The sequence below is a fragment of the Heterocephalus glaber genome, unplaced genomic scaffold (assembly GCF_053883595.1).
Source record: "Heterocephalus glaber isolate CG9 unplaced genomic scaffold, H.glaber_assembly_v1.0 deba00001497, whole genome shotgun sequence".
NCBI lineage: Eukaryota > Metazoa > Chordata > Mammalia > Rodentia > Bathyergidae > Heterocephalus > Heterocephalus glaber.
Window position 1 is genome coordinate 2,839,044 of NW_028258320.1, and position 26,179 is coordinate 2,865,222.

A 26,179-nucleotide genomic window follows, 5' to 3' on the forward strand; every position below is an offset into this window, starting at 1 on the left:
AGGAAGATAAACAGGCATAAACTGTGGTCCTTGAGTTCCAATAAAACCTTACAAAACCAGAGGGAAGATGAATCAAGAACGTGAAATGATAAAACCAGAAGTTACTGCTAAGAGTCCTATCAAAGGAACAGACAGGGCAAGAAAATTCTAGGCAGAGGAAGAGATCAGCAAGGCAGGGGTAGGAAACATGACTGCATGGAGAGACAGTATTGATTAGCCTTGGAAGATGGCTAGGACTTAGGTGAGCCGAGAGGAGGAAGTCAACTGAGGTATAGAGGGCTTTGAAGACATGAGTTCGACTCCAGCTCTGACATCATCCATGTAATTATGGGAGAGTCGGTCATTCTCTTTATCATTCCATTTCCTGTTCTATAAAGAGAGAGTTCAGGCAAGTGGCATGGAGCAGAAGAGATGCAGAAATGTGGGACCAGAAGACCTGGCTTCAGAGAGGTAAAGAGGAAGGAGTTAAAAAAAAAAATTAAAAAAAAAAACAAAAAAAGAGGAAGGAGTTAGTGATTCAGGGGAGCAGACTGGTTGCAGACTTCTATATCTGGGCTGAAATGGTAATTCCACAATGTATTTAGTTAACTTTCCTGTAGCTAGGGCAAAATGCCCAACCACCACAATTTAAAAGAGAGGTTTATTTTCCCTCATGACATTCAGAGGATTTACTGCATGGTTGGCTCCAAGGCAGAGAGAACATGGTGGAAAGGCACGGTGAAGGGAAGCGCCAGCCAGGAAGCAGGGAGAGGAACAGGGACAAGAATACACCCTTCTGGGTCACACCCCAGGTGACCCACCTGTTCAGATCAGGCCCCAACTCCAAACAGCACAGTCAGTGTGAGTATAGCGCTCCTATGATCCAATCACCTTCCAAAAGCCCCCCTCTGAATTTAGGAGATATTTTAGGTCTAAATCATAATCCATCACTTTGTGATAATGCATTGAACTGCAAAAGCAAGCAAGTAAATAAATAGCTTCTAGTAGTGGGCAAGACACTTGCTCTTCTGTGCCTTTATCTGTCAGTGGGAATAGTACTTGTGCGAAGGACGCCAGGATGAGTGAGCTGACAGGGAGGGCCTAGCAGTGCCTGGCTCACTGCAAAACCTTGGCCAAGAGGGGCAACTCAGTGTGAAACCAGATGCTCCACATTCGGTGGGTGACCAAAGAACAAAGAACCTGGAAAAAAACAGAGAAGGGAAAGAGGATCCTCTTAACCCAGAGAAATTGAAATGCATGTGGAAAATGGGGGCCTTAATAGGTTTTTAGCTTAGGGAAGTTACTGTCTATCTGGTATGGTTGACACTGTTTCTATATTTAAAAAACAAAACTAAACTAAACTAAAAAACCTGACAGGAAGATCCTGGTCCTCCTTTTCCCCCTAGTTTCCCTTCCCCTCCAGAGTTTATTTGAACTAAATAAAACTCTTCTGACCATTACCTTATAAGGTTTATGTTACATTTACTCAGTTGATACTGCTTTGAGTCGGTATTGAGAGACCTATCAACCAACCAACCAGTGGTCTGTTTATAGGAGCCACTGGGGATTCCTGCAACCCTCAGAAGAAATGTATCTGGTAGGGACATTGGGCTGAAGCCCTCTGTGAATCTGCAGTCTCCAATAGGAAGCTAATAGTCAAGGAGAAACAATAGAGCACTTATCTTTGGCTTTCAGTCTCCTTTCTCCTCTAAAGCTACTAAAGACATAGAAAGTTTCATGGTAAGAGTTCTGTGGTGAGAGAGGTTCTATGAGAAGGTGTTCCATGATAAGGGGTTTTGTGGTGAGGTTCCATGGTATGTGGTTTCATGGTGAGGGGTTCCATGGTGGGTGGTTCAATGGTGGGCAGGTTCCATGATGGGGGGCCTCCATGGTGGGAAGTCACAGGGAGGGGGATGGTCCCATGATGGGAGGTTCATGGTGAGGGGGTCTTGGTAGTGTGTTCCGTGGTGGGAGATTCCATGATAGGCTTCCATGGTAAGGGGTTCTATGGGGAAGGGTTCTCTGAGGAGCATTCATTCTGTCACCACATTTCTTCATTTCCCAAACAAGCCCCACTTTCAAGCCCAACCTCATTACTTTCCCTTTTCATCCACATTCTACTCGGTAATCCTAAAATACAATTTCCCAAGCACTTCATATTTCCTGTCTCTGCACTTGTGCCACTTGTGCCCACACTTTTCCCTCTATCTGTGTATCATTTCCTCATCTCCTCACCTGGCTAAATGCCACTAGTCTCACATGCTTGGCTGAAATGCCTCCTCCTCAGGGACACTCTCCCTGTGCCAAATGCTACCCCTTTTGTAATGCTTTATCGCTTGTATTATGACAGTTGGCTCACTAGTTGATAGGATGTGGTTTTATATTTCTGAATAGAGACCAAAAAAATTATAGTGGCTACAATGAAATAGAGGTTTATATTTTCCCTGAGGTGTCACATGAGCCTGCCACTGGGGAATGACCCAGGCCCCTTCTACTTTGTTGCTCTGCCATCTTTATGGTGTTGATGGGCATGGTGCAGGCTGGCTTCCAACCACACCAGAATTCCAGCCTACCTTCATCCCAAAGATAACTCAACCAGCAAGTCATGCTGCTCTGTTAGTGAAGCTAAGCTCATTGCAATTTGGGCAAGAAGGTGTAAAGAAAAATAGAAAAGCTCAAAGTGTATTGGGAGACATTCAAATGCCTGGTGGATAGTGCTGAAAGATGAGAAGATGAAGGCTGAGTCTCATTGTGCAGGTCATGAGTGCCAAAAATACACTTGATAATGTGACGCTCATTGTCAGATAGCATCATCTCTCAGACACATTCTCTTAACTGAGGAAAAAGATAATCTTCAGACTGGTAAAAACAAAAATTGCCAGCTGTTCCTCAGACAGAGGACTAACATCTGAGACATATAAAGAACTCAAATAAATTAGACCTCCTAAAACAAAAGACTCAAACAAAAAATGGACAACTGAAATGAACAGACACTTCTCAGAAGAAGAAATACAAATGGTCAATGAATACAGGAAAAAAATGTTCAATATCTCTGGCCATTAGAGAACTGCAAATTAAAACAACATTGAGATTCCATTTTACTCCAGAAAGAATGGCTATCATCGAGAAATCTAATAATAGCAAACGCTGTCAAGGATGTAGGGGGAAAAGGAACCATTCCACATTGTTTGTGAGAATGTAGTCTGATACAACCACTATAGAAATTAATATGGAAATTCCTCGAAAAACTAAACCCAGAAGTTCCATTTGACCCAGCCATTTATTCTCCCTTGAGGTATCTTCCTGAAAGAGTTAAAGACATCATATTAGAGCCGGGGATTTAGCTCAGTGGCTTTGCTGCCTGCTGCACAAGTGTAAGGACCCAAGTTCGATCCCCGGTACCAAAAAAAAAAAAAAAAGACATCATATTAAAGTGATACATGGTGCCTTAGTTACTTATCTCATTGCTGAGACAAAATACCCAACACCCACAAGTTAAAGAGGAAAAGTTTATTTTAGTTCACAGTTTGTAGAAGTTTCAGTCCATAGTCAGCTGGCTTCAAGGCAGGTGGCATGGCAGAGGGGCATCACAGAGGAGAAACAGTTCATGGTGTGGCAGGCAAAAGGCAGCAAGCAGCAAGCCCACCTTCTCTCTTTTTCTCTCCCTTTATATTCCATCCAGGCTATAACCCCATTGACTGGTGCTACCCACATCCAGGGTGGGGCTTCCATTATCCACACCCAGAACTTTGCTAATTCTGATCAGTGGCCTAATTTAGTACCACATACCCTTAATTCCAGTATCGTCTCCCCTAGATCTAGCCAGCTCCAAAAAGCCCCACTTAAGAGCATATGAGACTTTGGAGGAACAGCTAGATATAAGCCATAACACATGCATACCCATGTATATAGCAGCACAATTCATAATAGCTAAATCTTGGAAGCAGCCTATATGTCCATCAACAGAGGAAAGGATAAACCAAATGTGGTGTTTATACACAGAGGAGTACTGCTTTGCCATAAAAAAGGATAATCCTGAGTCATTTGTAGGAAAATGAATGCTCCTTGAGACCATAATGTTAAAGGGAATAAATCAGACAGTCTAAATAATGCATGGTTACTCTTATATGAGAAAGCCAAAACATAAAGAAAGAGCAAAATAAAAGACAGGAAATGGGGAAATAATTTTTTTTTTCAAATGGGAAGGGGACCAAGACATAGAGGGAGCAAGAGAGAAGGGAGCGGAAGGGAATTAATAAAAAGGAATGAAGATGTGTTGTGTATGTGTACCCACGCTCCACAAAGAAATGTGATAATTACACACTGCAAACATGTACTAATAAAACATAAAAATTGAGAAAAGAGAACAAGATCCTGAACCCCTTCATGGCCCCTTGAATTTCCAGGGTTAGGGCCAGGAATTGATCTTTGTAAAATTCTCACAGTGATTCTGATGAAGAGCTGGTTGTGACCCCTTTGCCTATAGGAGGCCAATCACAGCCCAAACCCTGTATTTAACTGCTGATTCACCAACTGCACTTATTTTTCTTTCATGGTGGGAGCATTTTTCTTTCTTTGGACCCATGGCAAGGTGCTTCTTGTTTGGCATTCTCTCTGAATTCTAAGCTCCAGGTTATTTCAACATCCAAAAAGTGTTGGACCTTCTCCGAGGCTGCTCTGTGACAAAGTCATTCTGTGGAAGCTAAAATATAGAGCCAAGCAATGCAGAGTTTTGGTTAAGCACAAACCCAACCACTACATCTTATAAAGAGGTTTGGAAAATCATGAGTGCTCAAGTGGACCCTTGATAGAGATGTCTGCTTTGGCTAGACCATCTGTCTTCCACGATTCCCTACTCAGTAATCTTCTGGGCACAGCTTTCCGTCTTTAGAAAATTATCCAGGTAGGGACTGAGCCCTTTGGTCACAGTAGAAGGTTTATTTTGTGCCTCCATGAACTCCTTTGACAAGCTGAGGGTACTAGTACTATCGGTCCCAATTTACACATTTGAAGGTCAGAGAAATCATCAAACTGGGTTTCAATCTGGATCTCTTTGAATGCAAATTCAGGGTTACTAAACTACTCTCAGTGTGTGAGTGTGTGTGTGTGTGTGTGTGTGTGTGTGTGTGTGTGTGTATAAGACAGGAAAGGACAAGGAATAGAGGTGGGGAAACATTTCTTAGTGGAAGCCTGCTGTCTATTTTCCTTTTCTGTCCCCATTCTGCCCACACTTTCAGGCCAGAACAGAAACAGCCCCAGCTGCTCTGAGGAAAACCCTTAGCAGAGAAATTGAGCTCCTGCAGAAACTAGCTTCCTCTCTGCATCATTTCAGAGCCTCTGTGGGCCCACAAATATTTTCAGCTATTCATGTATGTGCCAGACAGTTATGATATACAATAAATGATTAACACATTCAGCTGGTTATTGGAAGGCACTCTTTTTCAAGACATCACACAGGTTTTCTTTTCCTATCTTTTCGTCCTTTGCTGAGTCTCTCTATGCTGTGCCTGAGTCATTTGGATTTTCTAACTCAACAGAGCTGAATGATTATGTCTGGGGAAATGGCAGGGGTGATTCACGAAAGGTAAAGTTGACACTTTTTGGGACCAGAGTCATTCTAAATTGGAGGCACTTGAAGATGGCCACCACGTCGGGGTTCAAGGCTTCCCTTTGAAATTGAGTTCATCCTCCCAGATGTTATTATCTGCTGATGGAGGAGAATTATACTGGACTCTCTTGGCCTGTAGCTCTTAGAGTGAATTCTCCTGAGGCAAGCTGAGTCCTCTGGAGCTTTAATTGGTTTTAATGCAGAGTGGTTTAAAATAATTCACTCTTCCACAGGCTAATCTCTAGTTTCCCAGAACAGACTGAATTGTTCAGAAATGAGCCATTGAGAGAATTATTGTTCTACTGAGCCCTAAGTTTGTTGCATGTCTTTCTAGAAAAAAAAGGCTGATGTGGGGAAGCTGCTGTGTCTGGACTGGGACTCCAAAATGTTTTGTCTGGTCTGGAAAATCCCATTCTTAGTCTCAGAGCCTGATTGAGGAACTCAGGAAAATGTGCATTGAGATAATCATTCTAAGGGCCGGGGATTTAGCTCAATAGTTCCACCACCTGGTAAGTGCAAGGTCCCAAGTTTGATCTCTGGTACCAAAAAAAAAAAAAAAAAGATAATCATTCTATTCCTGCACCAAAGGACTGGGTAGCTAAGAATAATGTCAACAAACTATAGCTGTGTGGAATGGGTGCCTTTAGGGTGAGCTCTTGCCCTGGCCTCGCAATCACACCATTTGTTTCTTCACTGGTAAAATGAGCTGGCTGAACTCCCTGCTCTCTGATGGCTCTTGAATTGATTTCAGAAAAGTTTGATTAAATCTGTTTCATTATTCTGAAACAAGGTTTCCTGATCTCACCATGAATATCATTTTTGGCCAGGATTCTTTATTGCAGGGGCTATTGTGTGTAGAAATATGTATGATAGTTACAAGCACCCATGGTCTCTACCTGCTGTGTCAAGACTGCCTGGCACACAAAGTCATTTCTAGACATCAACAAATGCCTATCTCTTAGTGAGCAAAATTGCCGCTGGCTGAAAACCACCTCTAGCAGCACCCCATTATCTACAAAAGATGCACTCATGTATTTAACTTTTAATATTATTTATTACTAGGACCAATGACAACTGAGACTCAGTCCCTGACTCAAGGAACTCACAGTCTAATTAGGAAAGACAAAGAGACAATTATAATCTGGTATGGCATATACAATATTCAAGAGAGATGCAGAGGAAAGAAGGAAGAAAAATATCATTGAGGTTGGAGGAGGTTCAGAAACCTTCTGGAAGTATTAATGATGAAATGGAACATTAGAGGACGAGTAGAAATTAGCCAGGCACTCCCAGCTGTCGGGACTGCATGAAAAAGGTCTCAGTGGTGAGAACTACAGCCCACACTCACAAAGCTCTCTGAACTGGGGGGTGGTAAAAATGAATCCAACCCCAAGGAGCTCCTAGCCAGGGCTGTGGTGGAGCTCTCCAGGGTACTGAACCACATCCCTTTGAACCTCCTTTAATCAGCAGCTCTTTACCCCACCACCTGCCCAGAACTCTCACCTTCCTGCCTATACCTGCTGCTGATGCCCTGTAGTGGAAATAGCATAGGTTTACCAACCTACATGACCCAAACTAGGGGCGAAGCAAACAAGTGCTAAGTTATTATAAATTGTAAATTATGGTGCCTTCCTATGAGAAAATATTACCCAGTGTTTTGTTGGCCTCATAGTTGCTTTTAAAAATTCATTTGGAATTTCATGCATTTTCTAAGATATCTAAAACAAACTTGAACTTCCTTAAAAAAAAGATCTTTTAAAATAAAATTATAATATAGAAATTTGGAATAAAAACCAGTAGTATGTGAATTTTAACTGTGCCACTTAATAGGTGTCTGACATTAGGTCAGTTAATTTAATCTCCATGGCTGTTGTTCATTCAACTGCTAAATAAAAAAGAAGAAAAAGACAGATCTTCAATATTCCGCAATGCCTAACATGGAAGCTGGGCCTCTTGTGGATATTAAAAGAGCACACGAACATGCATCCAGTATTGTGTTGCTAAGCAAGGGGAACACTCAGCAAATTCTTGTCTCATCCTATCCCACTGTTTGGATACTCAATTCTCTACTGCAGCAAGAGCAGCATACTGTATAAAAAAGTGGCAGCAGGTCTTGTACGCATAGACTGACAGTACCCCTCCCACTCCTATTCTTGGGATATTCATTAGAAATGGTCCTGTGGAATAGAATTGACTCTGGGTTACAATTTGATGGCATTTCTATACTTGCTTTCCAGTCCATTAGCATCTAGAGCAGTGGTTCCCAACCTTACCAGCACCAGAGAAAATAGTTTTTCCAAGGATTGGAGTGGGGTGGTTTGGGGGATGACTCAAGTGAATTGCATTTATTGTCCATTTTGTTTCTATTATTATTACATTATTTATTCCCTTATTATTACAAAAAAGTGCACAACCTAGATCTTGTATATGTATGGCTCACAGTAGGGTCCGTGCTCCTATGAGAATCCAGTGCTGCCACTGATCAGACCCAGTAGTATGAGTGCCGAGGAGCATCTGTAAACACAGTCCTTGTTCTCTCACTGCTTACCTCCTGCTGTGCAGCCTGGGGTTAGGGACCTTTAATCCAGAAAGACCCTTACCCTCATGGCAAGATACTGGGTAATTTGACCACCCAAAGAATAAATGCCTGGAGATACTGGGTGTTCTCCCAACAAACAGCCCAGCCAGATAACCCTACTTTGAAGTTCAAAGTTGACTCCACTCACCTGCTCCAACTATGTAGTTTGTTTGTTTTTAAGTTTCCCATTCATTGTCTAGAGCATATAGCCAAGTTTCACATCTAAGGAAAAAAATTAACATGGGGAAAAGAGATTTTTTAAAAATTGAAAAAAAGCAACTTGGCAGAAACTAAAACTATGCAGGGAGATCATGTTTCCCAAACAAATTCTATAATTAATATTCTTGAAGAAGTAAAGGAAGAATTTCTGTGAAGAACGGGTTGCTATAAAAGAACATTCAAGGACTACACAAAGCTCTTGAAAATGAGATGCTTGATAAAGAAAATTAAAAAGTCTTAACTGAGAAGGAAGATGATACTAAGAAAATCTCACTTCATTTCCACTCTTCCCCCACTAACAAAAATATATAAAAGGAAACTGGGAGAAAACTGATTCAAAAGAATAGACATCAGTCATAAAGGCCCAATATTAAATGAATGAAGAATCTAAAAAGAGGATAGAGAAAATGAGAAAAGGGAAGAAATTATCATAGAAATAAAGCAATAAATTTTCCAGAAGGACCCACCATGTACCCAGCCTAATAAATGAAGTAAAACAAACAAACAAACAAAAAAACACCTCACAAGACACACACACTATTATGAAATTTCAGGGCAGCAGAGACAAGAAAAAATCACTAAGGTATCAGAGAGAACACCAAGGGTCTGAGTCAGAATGGCTTCAGAGCTCTCAACTGTAATACTTGAAGCAAGGTGACAATGGAGAAATGCCTTCAGAATAGTGACAGAACAACAAATCCCCATATATACCCTACGCAACACCAATCAAACATTGTAAAATAAAAACATTAGTATATTTTCACAGTCTCAACAAATTTCTCTCCTCATGTACCCTTCCACAGAAAACCCCAAAAAACTCCATAAAAAAAGAGATAGTAAATCAAGGAAGCAAAAGACACTGGATACAGGAAACATCAGACATGGCTGGGGATGGTGGTGGCAGACCCCTGTAATCCCAGCACTTGGGAGGCTGAGGCAGAAGTATTGCCACGAGTTTGAGTCCAGCCTGGGCTACACAGCGAGCTCAAGGTCAGCCTGCACTACATAGTGAGACTCTGTCTCAGAAAACCGAAGAAAGAAAAGAAATCAGAGACATAATCAAGAGGCCATAGAAATAGCAATAAAACACCCACCCAGTCAGTAGAACAATGGTGAGGATTTTCAGACCAGTTTAACAGGTGGTTTTTACAGTGATTAGAATCCTGTTATAATGACCCAAAGTTGATGAAAAACAGCTCTACATAGAAAAATCAACCATGACCCATTCCCTAAGCAGTTAGGAGAGTGGCAGGCTGATCTAGTCTCTGCTCTTCCACCTCCCTCTTTATTCCAGAGGCTGGCTTCCCTGAGCTACGTCACCCAGGCTCTTAGCCGGTTTGGCCGAAGGGACCCCTGACAGAGACTGGAGGACCCTTCTTTACCTCTCCCTCCCTGTGTCACCATCCCTTGCTGGTTCTCCTAAGCCTCCTCAACACACACACCCTCTAGAAACAGCTCCTTATTAAATTCTCTTCAGTTGAGTCAGGACGCTGGCTGCTGCGTCATTATTATAATTTACATGTCCCTGCCTAATGGTATCTTTTCCACACTAGTGTAGATTTTGAGGACCAAATAGCCTTTCAAAGCCCAAATAATAGGGTGGCATTTGGGGCAAGATTTCAGGGATGTTCCCAAGTCTGCCCTCCTGGGAGACAGTGTCCCTGGCTTGTGTGTACAAGTAGCCGACCGAGGGAAGATGCACCCTGCTCACCAGCATCCTCTCTGGCTTCTCTGAGAGAGGATCTTTTTTGGTCCCTCACAGAATGACTCAGATGCTGACCCTTTCTTAGCTTCTCTCATCTTCCTGTTGCCCTTCCCCTCTGGAGATCAAAGCTCTCCTCAGGAGAGAAGAAATAGCCAACGGAACCCTCAAGGTCAGACAGGAAAAGCAAGTAAACAAGTGATTGACGCACTTGTAGACAGGCTCTGCTGGGGGCAGTGAGAGGAGGGAAGCTGGGGAAGCTGTCCAGGATGAGGGTGGAGCCCTTCGGGGTAGGGTAACAGCTCATTGTCCCTCCGGTTCCCAGGGAACAAGGTAGGCCTCCAACCAACCAAACATGCCAGGTGGACAGGCTATTTGTGTTGATAAACACGAAAAGAAGGGAAGTGACTGGCGGGGGGCCGTAAATGAAATGTGCCCAATTCTGGGAATCTCTGTATTTGGCTCCTAGGGGACACCAGAGGAAGACGGAGCAGGAGGTGGGACAAAAGGAGGCAGTGCTGGGTATTGTCAAACATGGGATCTGGAGGTGGGCAGACCTGGATTCAAACCATGGAGCCTTTATTTCCTAGCTCTGTAACTGGGCCCTATTATTTAATTTTGCTGGGCCTTGTTTTTATTAGCTCTAATAATGGGAGTGATAATTCCTCACCTGAACAGTTTTCTTGAAGGCTTAATGAGCCAATGTGCTTTCATTATCTGACGACGTAGAAAGTTCTCGAAAAGTGGTTTCCTCTTGTTTGGAAGATGTTCTGTCAGTGAGTAGGGAGCAAGCGGTGTGTACTGGGGACACGGCGCTGTATTGTCAAGGATCTGGCACAGTTGCGGTGTGATCGTGAGGAAGCTGCCCCCCATCTTGAGCTGAGTTTCACCTCCCGGGAATGAGCATCCCAAGCACAAGGGTCTCCAGGGTTTTTTCTTGTGCCATGATCCTGGGTTCTAAAGAACTGTATCCAAGAAATTTCTCCGCCTTAAAAATAATGCTGAGGCAGCCAAGGAAGGTGTTTGTTCCTGCCACAGTGGTCTCTTCAGGAACTTTACTCATTGTAATGATGCAGCCTTTTCTCAAAACATATTCAGTCATTGGTTTAGAATCATCTGAAGAATCAGTTCCTAGGGTGAGAAAATTATCTCATTGCTTTATAGCCCCTAGTTACTTCTTTTAAGTCCCTTGTTTGTTTTTTCTTCTTGCAGTGCTGGGGAGCAAACCCAGGGCCTTGCACCTCTTAAGAACATGCTGTGCCACTGAGCTACACCTCAGTCCAATTCCTTAACCACACACACACACACACACACACACACACACACACACACACACACACACACAAGCTGTCATTCCTGTAAGGCCAGTCAGATTCCAGTCCCTGACTTACCACTGACTAGGGGAGAACTGTAGTTGTATCCCTTTTGTCCTTGGTTTCTTCTTCTGGAAAATGGGGTGATAGCAGCCACATCACTGCATGGTCACAGGCTGAGCAAGAGTCAGGATGGCAGTATGGTGCAAGACGCTGGCCCAGGGTGGGCAGTAAAATACATGCTAAGTACACACAGGGCATAGCTTCATGCCTCCACGCTGTCGGTCCTCCCTTAGCCCAACTACCCACTTCAACATTCGGAAGTGCACAATTGGTTATTTAAGAAAAGCTTTATTCCTCGTGTGACCAGGCTGCACTGTGGTGCTGGACCACTACCTGGCTTCAGAAAAGCAAGAGCTCAAATGACACATGGAGGCAGGGAAATACTGAGTGTGAGGATGCAGTCCCATCACCTGGCCTTTGAAGTCTCAGTTTACCACCAGGAAAATGGGGGAGATGACATCAGCCTCCTACAGTTGCTGTGGGGACTGTCAGTGGTCAGGTTACGAATGAGCAAAGGAGGAGTTCCGGCAGCTCCGGCTGTTGGTGTGTAATGTAAGCCACGCGTAAGTATGAGTCAGTATGTTGCAGAGGACTGTGACATCTTGCACCGTGCCGAGGAGAGCAGCAGAAGTGAGGGGCAGAGGAAGAAAGAGCAGCCAAGCAACCTCAACTCTGGACTGCCACAGCCCTCAGACAGGAAAGCTCGCAGGTGATGCCCAGTTCTGCTGCCCTCCTAGGCAGAAGAGTGGTTTCCTTCTCTCCCTAGGAATCCGTTGCTCAGCTGTGCACTGGGGTAGTTCATTCAGCCCTGAAACCACCAGGCAGGTTTGAAATATGCTTATGAAATGCCTTCACCTGAGGCTGCCTGATTGGTTTATCAGTCCCGGCCCTGGGAATATTTCCTTACAATGAGCAGTGACATTTATAGCTTAGTGAAGTGCAAGGGAAACATTTTTCTTGCTGACTCCTCTTTCTCTCTCTAATGAAGCGGTCATTATAGTCTCTCAAAGGTGGACGCTGGCGGTCAAAACTGTACCCTAACTCCTGCTGGAGAAACGCTGTAAATGCCAGACACCTGACAGTGCAGTCTCAAGTGCACGGGGCTGGCTGCTCCAACACAGGAAGACAAAGCTGTGCCTCTTCCTGCTCATTGCGGGCTTCCTGGCACACAGCCTCTGCATCCACAGAGCCCGGCGCTGGAAGGACCCTGCTCTTGGTGCAGCAAGCTGCTCTTAAAATTAGCATTGCAGGGGCCAGGGATTTAGCTCAGTGGTTCTGCTGCCTGCCTCGAAAGCACAAGGACCCGAGTTTGATCCCCAGTACCAAAAAAAAAAAAAAAAAATTAGCATTGTACAATATAAGGAAGAACAGCTAATACATGCTCATAATTTAAAACTGTGATTTTTCTTTACTTGGAGGAGCTTTAAGCGGCAAATTTTTAAAAAAACACCATGACAAAATGAGAGAGAATGGAAGACAGGAACAAGCTTTCTGGTTTTGCATATCCAATGGCTCTCTTCTTCTGCTTTTTGAACAAGGAGACCCACACGTGCATTTGCATAACTGCAAACACACAAACCCTGTGTGAACACAAAAGGGCTTTTCTTCTTCCTCTCCAGCACCTTGCCAGGGCATCTGCTACCTTGCTCCTTCACGCTCACCACTGCCAGCTTTCCTACCGGCTTCAGAATTCCTGCAGAGGGAGGCCCAGAATTTGCAGACACAACCTCGTGCCACTGTAGTCCGGGACAGCAGACGAGCTTCACCACACATACCCAGCTCTCTGTCAAGCCGCACCTCTAAACAGCAAGTTAGCTGACCAAACGAGGATTTCCCAAAATATGTCATGAGGGATACTGAATCCTGGAGATGCTTTATGAGAAATGTAGTGACAAAGGTATCTGGAAAGCACTGCGTAATTATTCCCTCTTTGAAGACCCTCAAAACCTAATGGGAGCACACAAAAGACTCTGAGAAGTTCTATACCACAAAGTAAATCATTCTACCTGTTTCACTTTGGTCAACTCACAATTCTCAAGGCTTATTTTCCCAACTGGTTTGGATCCCCTTTTTGACAGAACACCTTTGGATAGCCTCAGAATCACCAATGAACCCCAAGGCTTTTAAGCTGACTCTGGGCTCACATCCTATACATTTGAATCATGAAGAAGTCTCTTAATCTAAGCCTCAGTTTTCTCATATGTAAAATGGGGTGAATAGTCCCATTTTACAGAGTCCTTGTGAGGATTAAATAACATCATATGTAAAATGTAAGCAGCAGGTAAAATCCATTGTTATTAAAATGCGAAGGAAGTGCTTTCCCTCCACAAACTGGTCCTGCCCTCTATAGTGACATGTTGTCTGTCCCTGTCCCCTGCGATAACTCTCAACTTGGGGATCATTATGAAGCCACAAGCCTAATAATGTGCACCTGTGGTTCCACCTGCAGTGCTAAGGGTTGCTCTATAAATCAATTTCTTTTTCTTATCACCCTCCTGGAACTGAACTGGAGTGGGGGGTGGGCTAGGGGAAGATATGAAGCCACTTTTGCTGCCCCATGATGGGGAGTTTGTGGTCTGCACCCTTGTTTGAGAAACATGTTTAAGAAGTTCCTTGAAATACACTCAAGTGTCTTGAGCAATAAATATTACAATGCATTGAAATCTCGCTGGTGCACTGGTGAGACACAGACACCAGCTGGGGCTTGAGCAACCCCTAGAGGCAGAGCATCGTGTGCCCTGACGATCCCAGTTAGTGGAACTGTTTGTTCTACATGGAGGTTTTCTTCTGAGCAAGCGCAACAGAGTGGTTAATAAAGTGTCCTGTGTCGGGCTGGCTATTGGCTGTGATTTCTCATCTCTTAGGTCATCACCACAGCTTATTCTGAAGGCCTTGTCTCTCTGACAGATCTGCAGAAGACAACCTGGGACCGGCATGGACTTGGGGAAACAGGGAGGAGCCTTCAGGAAGCCGGCTCTGGTGATGCCCTCTGCAGCAGTCAGGCATCAGGGCAGGAAGCAGAGACTACTCCAGGTGTTTCAAGCCTAAAGCACAGAGATGGAATAAGAGCAATAAGGTGCTTACTGGGTCACTAGACAGCAGGGGTCACCTCAAGGTCACACTTGCACAGCTGACGGTCAGAGGTCAGGAAACTGCCGTGCGATGCTATATTAGGTGGTTCACATGTTTAACCAGTCGGGTTTCCATAACAATCCTCAGAGGAGGGTATAATAATGGCCATTTAAAGATGGGGAAAATGAGGAACAGTGACATTGCTAACTTTGTGTGTCAACTTTGAGTGTCAAGTAGTGGTGCCCAGCTGTTTGGCTGAACATGGGTCTAGATAGTGCTGCGAAGGTACTGCGATTCTTAGATGCAATTAACGTTTACATCATTTGCCTTGGAATAAAGCTGATTACCCTCCTTAATGTGATTGAATTTCATTGAATCCATTGAAAGCTTTAAGAGAAAACAATGAGATCCCCAGAGGAAGCAGGAATTCAGCCTCCAGACTAGAGTCAAGGCTGCAGGATCAATTTCTGCCGGAATTTCCAACCTGCTAGCCTGTTCTGCAATTATGAACTCGCCAGTCCCACAGTTCCGTGAGCCAATTTGCAACAGGGTCTCGGTCTCTCTCTCTCCCTCTGTCCTCGCTCTCTCTCTTCCTTCTGGTTCTGTTACTCTGGACAACCCAGACTAATACAAGATCCAACAAGATTGAAGTGAGTTTCAAACACAGCTTTGTGCGACTCCACAGCCCATGCTCTTGGAAGACAAACTTCCACCAACTGCATCCCTAGACTCTCAGCGGCTTTCTGCCTTGGGGTGGCTCTAGTCTCAGTGGGGGAAAGAAGGTCCATGCCTTCTGGAACCCCCCCCCCCCCCCGTGGAGAGGAAGCAATGTATGTAAATACGTAAACTCAGTATGTATGTAAATATGTAGACTCGGTCATGGAGGGATTTGTTTGATAGCCATTCTTCAAATGTTTCTTGAGCACCAATTGGCGGGCCGGAGGGGGTGGTGGTGGTGTCAGAGACTTCTCAGGCTTTGGGGAGGTGTAGAGGCTGCATTCAAGACGACAGAAGCTCTGTGGTTCCTGACTTCACGATCGGAGATGAGGGCCTCAGATTGACAATTCCCTGCCCTTCTCTTGGAACTCTGAAAGCAACAAGAAAAGCAAGAAGCAGAATTCAGACTCGATCTTTGTTCAAACCATAAGAAAGCTGAAACTCTAAATAGGCAAGGCAGAGCATCAAGGATGTCAAACCAGACGAGGAGGGAGGGAAGAGGACAGAGAGCACAGAGACCACAGCGCTCAAGGAACTGGCAAAGCCCGGGGTCCAGGGTGAGGTCGAGTATCTCAGCCTTAATCAGTCCTTCCCTTAGGAGAGAGAAACTCGCTCTCGGGACCGGAGCTGGGGCACCCGGCACTGCTTTGGCCCCTGAGCAAGGAAGGAGAAGGAGTAGCATGTGGAATCCACAGAGAGGAAGCCACCTCGCTGGAAACCATCCGTTCGTGTGGGAAGGGGAGAGGAGTTGCTGTGCTTGGGCCAGGCCAGCGGCTGTCAACACCCTTTGTTTGACACGAGGACTCCAGCTCACATCCCAGGTCAGGAGGCAGAGTCCTGCTGAGGGACCTCACTTCCTGCACGAATTCCCGCAAAGACCAGGTCAAGGACAAGCGCTCCTCACTGAAAGTCAGCTTCTTGCTTCGGAAGCAGGTGGAGTGACAGGAACTGGATTTACCATCTCTGCCTGGGGGGAAAAAACCCAAAAACCAAAAAAAGCAAATAAAATAGCAATATTGAAGCAAAATTGAAGCAATAATGTTCAGTGACATCCAGTGAGCCCTGAGAGGCGGGCAGTACTTAAGGCGAGCGCCAGGGTATTGCTTAGGGAAAAGTTTTGGTCTGAGCCTGGTGAGCTCTTATTTGGGGGGAAGGAAGTGGGAGGCCTGAGGCTAAGGAGGCTGTGGGGTCCGGGGGAAGACAACACGGGGAGGGAGCGCATGCCCCTGAGATTCAGCCTTCAGCTGAGTACTGATCCGCGCTACCGGAAGCAAGGAATAAGAACCCCTGAAGGCTTAGAGGAGCATCCCCGCCTGAGATCAGAAACCCAGCGAAGGTGTCTGCTATCACCACTTCTACCCAGACAGACACCAACATGGGTGGGGCTTCTACTAACTACACTATATTAAAAAAGAAGCCAGACCCCAAAAGGTATTACTGTATGATACCATTCACAGAGCATTTTAGAAAATGCAAACCACCTTTTGATTATTTACTATTTACTTTTGAGTTGTTGTTTTTTTAAAGCAGGGATCAAACTCAGGACCTTGTGCTTGTGAGGCAGGTCACTGAGCTAAATCCCTGGCCCTATTTACTTACTTTTCAGATGGGGTTGGTGGGGATCTCACCATGTTGCCCAGGCTGGTCCTGAACTCCTAGGTTCAAGGGATCCTCCTGCCTCAGCCTCCCATGTAGCTGGCACTGCACACGTCCACACCGCCATGGCCATCTCAGACAATGCAAGCTAATCTTAAGTGCCGGAAAGCAAATTTGTGGTACATGGGCATGGGAAAAGGGACAGGAAAGCACACAGGGAGGGTATTTTTAAAGGACAGGAAGAAAGTTTGGGGAGTGATGGAAATATTTATTCTTTGTGGTGCTTTTATGAGTGAATGATATATCAAAGCTTATCTATCAGATAGTACACTAAATATGTATTTAAATATGTACTTATCATCACTTAAATATATAATTGCACTTATTTGTAATAACACTTCAATAAGTAAATATAAAAATATCCCCCCAAAGAACAGGACAAGAAAACTCAATATGCAAATAAACAGTTGCCTTGAAGGGGAAAAGAAATAAAACAAATCTCATACAAATTTTTACACTTTTTAAACATACAATTCATCAAAACTTTCTAAGGGGCCGGGGATTTAGCTCAGTGGTTTTGTCGCCTGCTGCGCAAGTGCAAGGACTGGAGTTCGATCCCTGGTACCAAAAAAAAAACTTTCCAGAAACCCAGAAAAACTTTAAATCTAGCTATGGAAAAGGGACAGGTAATTCCAGAAAAAATTCAGAAGGATTCTCCTCCCTGAAACGCATCCTAGCAAAATCACGGGACTTCTGGACAGCCAGGCAAACTGATCATGAGAAGGAACGTTAACTTCAGGCTTCTTCTTGAAATCAAGACTCAGTGCTAGAAAAATGGTAGATTAAGTCCTAAAACTACTTCCAGGAAAGAAAGTGCAATTGAAACTGTTAAATCTGGCTTCATATTATATATATATATATATATATATATAGAGAGAGAGAGAGAGAGAGAGAGAGAGAGAGAGAAGCATTTTTGAATATGCAATAATTTAGGAAAAGTTGTTTTCAAGAGACCTTCCTGAAGGACAAATGACACTCAGAATGGAAGGTAACAATGGATTACCCAAAGAGAACTGCCTGGTGGAGAAACCGAGTCCATGGTTAGAATGGAACGGTGATGAAGACATCAATGCTTGGAAGAGTCTGGGAGCTTAGTTGCCCACGAGCTTGGAAATAGCACTGCCTCGGAATGGAGTCAAGAAATACATGCAGAAAGGCAAGCACCCACGACTGACAGTGGTAGAGACGAAGAACTCCAGAACTACAGTGCTGTGGTCCACTCTGCCTCAGGAAGGGAGGCCGGCCTGGAATCTTAAAACAAACCCTGGGGGATAGGGAATGTGTACTGCCTGGTTGGAAGCGCTGTATTTGCCAGTTTCTTCAAGGGGTAGAAGGGATTTCCTTTTCCATAAACAGTGGAAGCCATGAAGGGACTGAATAACAAATTGCACAGAAGTTTAAAGTGATCTTGGCAGCATTAAAAGCAACTGTGCAAAAGTTGGAGGAGTCATTATGGGGGCAAATAAAGACATTTTAATAGCAGTAATGTGTATGGCCATACCACCCTGAATGCATCTGATTTCATGTAATAGCAGTTGTATTTTATACCTTGAAATTATTGGCATTTGCTGAGGTATGAACATGGTGTTAGGGTTATGTGGGAAAATAGCCTAATTGATAGATTTATGCTGAACTATATAGGGATGTTGTGCTCTGTCTGTGATTTACTTACAAATTATTCAGCCAAGTAAAAGTATATACCACACAAAAAGAAAAAGAAAACACTGTGAAATGTTAACAGTTAATGAATAGTGGTGAGGAGTGTATGAAATCTTTGGTAAACTAAACTTTCTTTCAACTTTTTTGTGAAGTTTCCAAAATACGAAGTTATCCAATTCAGAAGAGAACATCAAAGCAGCAAAACATATTGTGTAGAGAAATCGGGACCTAAAATAAACATCTCCCCCCCAAGGAAGGATCTGGGCTGAAAGACACAGTCAGAGGGCTTGAAATAACTCACGTGTGCAGGAAGATGCACTCACTGCTTGGGGAACCAAGAAAAAATAGAATACGGAGAAGACCTTGCCAAGCTGGAGCTCGGTGGAAAGTTTACGTATTTTTACCAATAATTTTATAGTCTCCCAGGGAGGGGGAGAACACCCTGCTGAAGGTGATCTGAATAAAGACAGTGCTCGTGCACTGTTAAGTTCAAGAAGTAAAATACAGCCGCCTGCAACTGTCAGGGACCTGTGATTATTCAAGAGGGAGAAGGACCAACTGGGAGGGATGTAAGGCTGAGCTCAGCAAATAATTCTGGTCCCACCCAAAGTCTCATGAAACAGCCTGAATAAAGACACTGAGCTACCGGAACACCTGATGGCCAGGTTGAGAATATGAAAGAGAGAGAGAGAGAAGACAGACAACACCTATGTCTTGGACAAAGTTAGAAATGGTTGCAAAAAGTAGAGTCCATTTCCAATCCAAGGTGAGAAATGGGAGCATCAGCGAGGCATAAGTTGCATGTACACGAGGTGGACACCAAGCCCAGGGCCATGTTCCCTCAGAGCTCGCCTGCAAAGTAGACACCCAGGCCGCAGCTGGACCGGGTTCTTAAGGACCCAGGCAGGCAGAGAGGCCGGGCACTGCAGCAGGATGGAAAGGGGAGAGGGAGAGGGAACTCCCGGCAGCAGGGTAGGTGAAAGCTTATAAGCAGAGAGCTCGTGGCCAGGAGGATGAATTATGGGAGGGCCAGAGCGCATCAGACCTACATTGCTCTTAATGACTGGAAAGTTCGTGACAGCAGGCAACTGCTGCTGCTGGAGAAAGAGCTCTGGCTAGAGAGGAGAGGCCAGCTGCCAGCCTGGCAGGGAAATGAACACACCAGCCAAGACGCCGATGCTTCCAAGGCCAGCGACAGGAACTCCAGGGAGACAGGCTCATCAGATCCTACCAGAGACAGCCCTTCAGCACCCCCGGTGGAACTGGAGGTGTCCTTTACCCTGGGCTGCATACATAATGTGCTGTGTTCGATGCAAAATGAAACTTGGGTCCACTGGTCCAAAAGTGGGGGGACGCCATTCAAAGTACTAAAACACACAGCTCTTTCCTTTCTTCTCAGCCTGACAGGGTAATCTTTTGTTTGTGACTTAAGGTCCATACAAGTAAATAAATAAACTAAAATTGTAATCATATGTATGAATTTGAGCACTCATCTTTATCTTAGTCAATGAATCGCTTAGGAAGAATTACTGAAATGACATAATTCTCATTTTGTAGTTCGCACACGTGCGCGTCTTTAGTTCTTACCAGAAATGTGCCATAGAAATCACTTATTTTAATTTCACTTCTCCATCCCCGCGCATTCTATTGATGCCTCTACCTTCAGCTTATTGGTGGCGTGGGAAGGATGGAGGGGACCCAGAGCTGTGGTGGGCCTATCTTTCCCTCTTCTTCTCTGTCAAGATTTTCTGTGTAACGTGAGAAAGTGGCACAGGAGAAAGGGGCAGGGGAAGAGCTCCTGGGTTATCTGCGTTTGTTAGGACACCGCTGCCTCTCAGGGTTCAGGGGCTCAGCCTGCCCTGTCATAGACACAACATGCTTACCTGGAGCCCACCCTGGGCCTTGTCTCACTTTACTCCCATGCTTCGGGGAACCACAGGAATTTTCCACTCTTGAAGTTCAAAGAGCAAAGTATTAAGAATTTCAAAATGGCGGGCCAGGGATTTAGCTCAGTGGTTCCACGGCCTGCCTCGCAAGCGCAAGGATCTGAGTTCAATCCCCAGTACCAAAAAAAAAGAATTTCAAAATGGCAACAGCAAAGCAATAGACCCCCACCCATTTCATGATGTGCCGGCCTGGTGTGTGCTTTTTAAGGAAGGGGTCTAGAAGGGAGTTTGCAATGGTCAACCAGCCCAAGAAGGTCCCCTCTCCTCACCCATGAAGTGTAGGGAACCGGGGAAGGGGACGTTACCAGAACCTCTGCAGTGAGTCCTAGTCTCCTGCGAGCCACGGCAGCACACGGCGAATTACAGGAAAGGTAGAAAAATGAGACTGAGAAGAAGCTGAGCTTTGGGTCTGATCAGTGCTGCTCTGGGCAGCAAAGACAAAGACTCCCTAGCTTGTAGCACCTTTTATTTAGTACCTGGGGAAACAAATGTAACAAGTGAAAATGCAGAGTTCAGTACTTCACATTGGGATAAACAAGGTGTAACAAAAGACTGGTGGGCAGTGGAAATCTGAGAGCAATGAGGAACTATGCAGATGAAGATTTGGTTCCTCCCAGGGTGTCTCCCGCAGGTGTGGTCTTGTCCTAGAGCATTACTACATCCCGGGATCACTGAGGTCTCAGTTGTGACCCAAGGCCAAAATGTAATTATGTCTGGAATGCCATAGCTGGCCTATAGACTGGAGAACTAGGCCTACTCAAATGATTTTTCCCTAGAATTATGTGGCATTGCTCCCAACAATGAAGGGTGACACTGTCTTTGCCATGCTGGGGGCCAGGATGCTCTGACCAGCAAGGAGACGCCACTGCTGGAGGAAACAATCCCCTCCTTGCCTGTGGCCACCGGAGGGTCCTCCACTCTTTTCCTCACAGATGCCTACAAGTCCTGCTCTTCTCAACCAAGAGAAGATTCCCTGGCCTTTCATTGGGAATAAAGTCCTCTGAGTGCTTCACGGACTGTCATCATCTAGCCTCTTTGTTTCTTCATCTGGTTCCACTCCCCCTCACCCTATCACTCAGCATCTGCACACACCGTGTCCTCTCCATGTCCCATGCAGGACAATTCAGAGGGCCCCCTCAGACACTGACCCTGGGTCACAGAACGGAGCTTTTTGGTCATTGCATATTCACGGACTTCCATGTTAAATATGCATTCTCTTTGAATATTAGAATTGTGCTTACCATCATTTTGTTTGTTTGTTTTTTGAGACAGGGTCTCACTATGTAGATCAGGCTGGCTCTGAACTCACTAGGTAGCCCAGGCTGGTTTTGAACTCATGTCAATCCTCCTGCCTCAGCCTCCCGAGTGCTGGGATTATAGGTGTGTGCCTCTACACCCAGTGTGCTTACCACTTTCAATGTTCTTTCCTTTTTCTTTTCGCTGACCAAGCAAGCCAACTCTGAGTTTTGTGGTTGGGGAAAAAACATCATATTTACTCAAAAAAAGACCACCTCTAGAGAAGCTTTATCCCATTACATAACTGCTTTGGTGTTAGTTTTTTGGGTAACTTTTGGGTAAATGTTTTGGGTCTTTTGGGTAAATGATACATGTTTTTAAATGGTATGAAAATATGTTTAAACATTTTTTTCTTTGGCAAATTCCAAAAGAAACCACTCCTATTCTAACAGTAGAAGACGACTTCATTGATGAACATGACAATCCCCAAACAGTTACCAGCCACTCGCTGGGGACTTCTTCCTTGAGGTGGCTGCCAGACCATGATGATGACCAGGCCTCTGACATCTTGCAAAAGCAGCTCCTCCAAGTTGCCCCAGATAGCAGAGGAGGAAATCACCCTTCTCTGACCTCCCTCACCTCTTGGATTTTCCCACTCGATTACCCTCTGTCTACCATTCTTTAGAATTCTTTTCCTGGAAAGCAACCTTTATTTGAAATATTTGGCCTAGAGTTTTTTCAAAGCATGTCCAGAGACTGTGGCATTGCAGTCCTCCTGGGGTGGAGGTGGGGACTCTGCAGAAACTAGAAAGGGGAATTGGGGCTGGGGGTATGGCTCAGTAGTAGAGCTCTTGCCTCACAAGTGTAAGGCCCTGGGTTCCAGCCTCGGTACTGCAAAAAAGGAGGAGGAGAAGAAAGAAGATCTGTGGGACTCTCAGATATCTGTAGCTTCAAATTCCCTAGAAAATCTTAGTGTGCATGGAAGTTTAGGATCCACTCGTCACATGGCTGGACGCCATCTTGTCTCTATCAGAGGCTGGGACACCATCTTGTACATGGCCAGACGCCATCCTGTCTGGTCATGTGACTGGCAAGATGCACTGACCTCATCCCATTACCCACTTTCTTGGTGGGGGAAATGGAGGTCTGGAGGTCACACAAGTTAGGAGTAGTGTCCTGGGGAGGGAAACCCAGATCTGTCCATTCTTGGTCTAGTCTGAGTCCCTATCCCCAGTGCTTAGTTCTCCTGAGGTTCCAAAATACGCATCTTGATCCTTGGTCACATTATAAAAATGCTAGTGATGAGGACCTTGTGAGTCATTAGCCAGGCACGATGTGTGTGCCAGGCATGATGTTCGATGCTAGGTCCCAAATGGTTATTTCAGCAAGTAGAACAGTGAATGAATACATGGGAAAATGATGTTTTCAAACTTTCCAGTTCATTCTAAGTTTACCTTTTTTGTTTTGTTTTGTTTCGTTGAGACAAGATCTTGTTGTGTTGCACTTGAGGCCATCCTCCTGCCTCAGCCTCCTGAGTTCTGGGATTATAGGTGAGCACCACCATACCTGGCTGCTAAATTTGCTTTCAGGTGTCTTTATTGTTAACCATTAAAAATCTGCTTAGAGGGCTGGGTTTTAAAAAATGAAGAAAGCAAGGGGTTCCAACAGAGCACCCCTCCTCACCCCCTATCTGCCTACTCAAGTACCTGGCACAAGTTCCCAGAGAATCAGTGCCCAAAGACACCTTTCTGCTTCCCGCTCCACCTGCACCCTCCCAGCTCTGTGCTGTCAGCCAGGTGCCCAAGGTCAATTTGATCTAATATGTGTAATTATCTGCTGCCTCCCATTTGAGCTGCCGCTGCTGCTCTGACTATAAAAACACCCACAACCCCTCACGAGGTTGGGCTGGCAGGCAGAAGTTCATTAGTCTTTACAGCCTGGGTGACATTTCATGCGGAGGAGGCAGCGGTGGACCGGTGCCCCGTGCTGCAGCTGCCCCGTGATGCCTGGACTGAGGGCATCCACAGGGACCCAGGGGCTGCTCTTGGTGTGGGATCTGTAAACAAGGCAACTCCCGGGTGGGAGGAGAAGGAGCTCTGTCAGAGGTGGAAAGGTGCCCTCGGAGATTGGAGGGCGTTTCACTGGCAAAATTCTCTTCTGTCGGCCTCTTTCCTTCAACCTTTAACCCCACTTGTCCCCGGGAGGTCCTTATTTTTGAAATGGGGTGAATGAGGTGCTGTGCCACTTAAAATGCCACGTGACAGAGTGTCTGAAGTAAAAGGATTCCCACAGCTCTCGGAGTGTAGCAGCCCTGTTACTCAGATGAGGAAACTGAGGATTGCAGAAGGTCCTAAATATTCAAGATAAAACCTAAAGACTCCTAAGTGGGTGTCCCGAATATTAATATTTTTCCACTGTCGTAAATATGAACTAAATATTGGGCTAGGGCTACTTCTAGCCCTACACAGTCCCTTTGTGCAGGCAGGAAAAGGTGCCCTTCCTCTCCTTGGACACAGAACATGGGGCAGCAAGCTGAGGGGCAGCTGTGTTTCAGCACCTTTCCAGGGTGAACGACCCACAAGCTTGTCCCTGGAGGCTCTGGCCAGGGAGGACAGAGTTTTTCCCTGAGGAGGGCCCTGAGCCTGACAGCCCACATCAGCTGCAGGTGGGCCTGGAGCACAGTGGGAGGAGGGGCAGTGTTTACTTAAGGAAAGCAAGGAAGGAAAAGAGAAGCAATAGCTCATATCCTTGGGGAACTTCACAAGTGAGATTTTGTGAAGGAGCGAAACAAGCAAAACCCACACAGCCTATTGCTAGGTCTGGTGTAGGAAAATAAAACAAAGTGAAATAGAGTCCAATTAGTTTGCTTAAACAATATTAAATTCCAGAGGAAAACGGAAAGAAAGCTCTGCTGACATTCCTGGGAGCCGCAGAGAGGGGCCAGGCAATTATATTAGAGAAAACAGATAAGTTTTCGAGTTGCCAAATAAAGAAGCAATCGCAGAGATAAAAGCAGGCCTAAATCATTCATCAGCTTGGGCAGCAGAGCCTGTGCACCTGATCTGGAGACAAATAAGGGGTTGTTCTGTACAATGGTGTTATCTTGAACAGCCTGGTTCCTTTGCCTCGAGCTAATTTGGGTTAATCTGTCTCCCCGAAGACCATACAATTCCTCCTCTCCAACATAAACCTTCGGGAGGACGGATGGTCACCCAACTGCCCAGGAAGCTCGCGTTTTCTCTTGGCTCCTAAGGTGGGGGACGGAGAGGAGGCATCTGGGAAGTGGGGGTGTCAAGCTCGGAAGACAGAGATCAAATCTCCAGTAGGCTTGGAAGTTTAATATCTTTCCTGTTTCTCTGTCCCACTGCCATAGACAATAAATATGTCCCCCTTTCAGAGTCAGTTTTGACCTATGTCACCCTGTGCAGAGATCTTGTTATCTTTTTCAAGTCAGAGATCCCTTTGGGAATCTGGCCAAAAGAATATAGGTTCCCTCCTCAGAAAAGATACACAAGCTGGTTGTGGTGGCCCACGCCTGTAATCCCAGCATTCTGGGAGGCCAAGGCAGGAGAATAGCATGTTTGAACTCAGCCTGGGTAATTTAAGAGACTTAGCAAGATCCCCGTCTCGAAATAAAAAAAAAAAAAGTGCTGAGGATGTAGCTCAGTGCGAAGGACCTGGATTCAATCCCTAGTAACACACACATAAACAGTTTTCTCACACATACTGACAAAGGTTTAGCACACCCTGACGCCATCCTGGGACCCCAAGTAGAAAACACCTAGAGTCAGGAGTAGACACCATTTTGGAGAGGGCCGGGGAAGCTAAATGATCAGGTCTAATGTTGTCCACTTTGCTTTTTAAATGGGCTTGAAGGCCTCCATGCATTCGGAATTGCTGCTTGGAATTAACTTTCTTAGCTGAGGCCTTGGGGAAAGGAGAAGAAACCGGCAGGATAGTGCTAATATGATCACTGCCAGGAGCACTTCAACATTTAAGAGGTTAGATCTTGCTGCATGCAGTGATGCTCTTCTGGAAGCCCAGCTACTGGGGAGGCTGAGGCAAGAGATTTGAAAGTTCCAGCCCAGCCTGGGCAACTTACTGAGATCTTGTCTCAAAAAAAGAAAAAAGTTTCAGTTTCCATGAAAGTTTAGCCTGTAATTTATGAATACTGCCACAAGGTAGCAGTGCTGCAGCCCGATAGCTCACCTGGCAGGCAGTCCTCTGGATTCCAAAATCAAACAGGTAATTTCCACTCAACTCTCCTGATAACTCATGAACAAATAGGGAGAGCCAAATCCTGTCTATCAAGTGTCTACTGCTGGCCTAGGCTCTGGGGGTATGAAGATAAAGACGGTGCCTCAGTGGCTTTACATTCCACATAACGTCTTTTCATTCCTGAAACTTTCCACGGTCTTCCAGGGTCACGTA